The sequence below is a fragment of the Phacochoerus africanus genome, chromosome 4 (assembly GCF_016906955.1).
Source record: "Phacochoerus africanus isolate WHEZ1 chromosome 4, ROS_Pafr_v1, whole genome shotgun sequence".
Classification (NCBI taxonomy): domain Eukaryota; kingdom Metazoa; phylum Chordata; class Mammalia; order Artiodactyla; family Suidae; genus Phacochoerus; species Phacochoerus africanus.
In genome coordinates this window covers 47,565,456-47,567,132 of record NC_062547.1, presented here as the reverse complement: position 1 = coordinate 47,567,132, position 1,677 = coordinate 47,565,456, and the positions used below count along the sequence as shown (strand labels likewise).

The 1,677-nt window shown below is 41.3% G+C and overlaps 1 pseudogene; it reads left to right on the top strand.

The window, feature by feature from the left end:
• The first annotated feature begins 552 nt into the window (after window positions 1-552).
• LOC125124128 (28S ribosomal protein S21, mitochondrial-like) lies at window positions 553-831 on the top strand (annotated as a pseudogene).
• Window positions 832-1,677: the final 846 nt, after the last annotated feature.

The window sequence follows — 1,677 nt, the reverse complement described above, 5'->3', positions numbered from 1 at the left end:
AGGTCCACCACCTATTAGCTGCATACCCTTGATGCCTCAGTTTCTTGCTCTGTAAAATAGGGATAGTAGTTCCTATCTTGTAGGATTTTGTAAGATTTCACAGTTAATACACACAGTGCACTCAAAATACCTAACACATCCTAATGTCCCACTACATTTCAGTTCACATTAGATATTGCCGTTATATGTGATAGAAATTATAATAAAAAGTAATAATTGCTCGTACAAATATAGGACATTTCTTCCACAATTCTCCTAACCACCATCAAATATCAATTACTTATACACACATTGCAAAAGAGCAAATGGATAGAGATATTTAAGATCTTTCTCTCTCCGTTCGGACCTGTTGTCTGCGCATGGCGCTGGGGATTACATAACTTCCGCTTCCGCTCGAGGCTTGCTTCTTCCCGGGTTTGGAGAAAGTGAGGTCCTGCAAACTAACGACTTAAATCCAAGGTCATGGCAAAGTATGTGAAGTTCATTGCCAGGACTGTGACCCGGGTTTGGAGAAAGTGAGGTCCTGCAAACTAACGACTTAAATCCAAGGTCATGGCAAAGCATGTGAAGTTCATTGCCAGGACTGTGATAGTACAAGAAGGGAACGTGGAAGGTGCATACAGGACCCTAAACAGGTGCATATAGGACCCTAAATAGCCCACGGATGGGCTGACTGAGGACATAAAGCGGCGGCGGTACGATGAGAAGCCTTGCCGTCGGCGACGGAGGGAAAGCTCTGAAACCTGATGGCGAATCTACAACATGGAAATGACTCGAAAGATCAGTTTCTTGATGTGAAAGAATCAGGCAGATCCATGGCAGAGCTGCTGAGGCCTGTGACTAGGACACCCAGTATAAAAACCCTTACTAATTTGTCTCCACCTCTTTTCTTTCTACAGCCCCATTTTCTCTCACCTTTATTACATTAAACCCAATCACATATATACAAGAAGGCCTGCCTATGTAGAACCAATACTCCTAGTCAGGAGTGGACCCTTTCTTTTATTAAATCAAAGAGGAACTGAGTCAAAAAGAGTAGAATGGTGGTTGCCAAAGGCTAGCATTGGGAGTAGGGGAATGGGAAATTATTGTTTAATGAATATTGAGTTTCAATTTGGGAAGATGAAAAAGTTCTGGAGGTGGATGATAGTGATAGTTGCACAACAATGTGAGTTACTCAATGCCACTGAACTGTACATTTAAATGATTAAAATGGTAAATTCTCAAAAAAGAAAAAAAATATTTAAGATCTTTATTTGAAAGAATAGAAAAGTGACATGCTTGGCTAGAGCCTCAAAATGTTCCAATGACAGAATAGGAATAAAGGTAAAAGGCCCTTTTCTTCATTAATATTTTTTAAACATTTTGAAAATAAGCCCCTCTTACATTGGCCACAAAGGGAAGGAGTGGTGTCCACTTATCATTTATCTTGTAATCCTCTCTCTTCTCTCCGGCTAGTGACCATATGTCAGAGTGTGTGTGTGCAGCCAGATGGGTGAGGCATCCACACGGGAATCAGTTCCCTCCCTCTACAATGCCCCATTTTTTCACCTGTCCAACAATCATGGATTAATTATGAGTCTGGTCTCCCAACAGGTGGTACCTGGGATCACATGACCATATCAGATCCACCTCCAAAGTCAGACAGATAACAGTCTATCCAGAATTTCTAGTGTA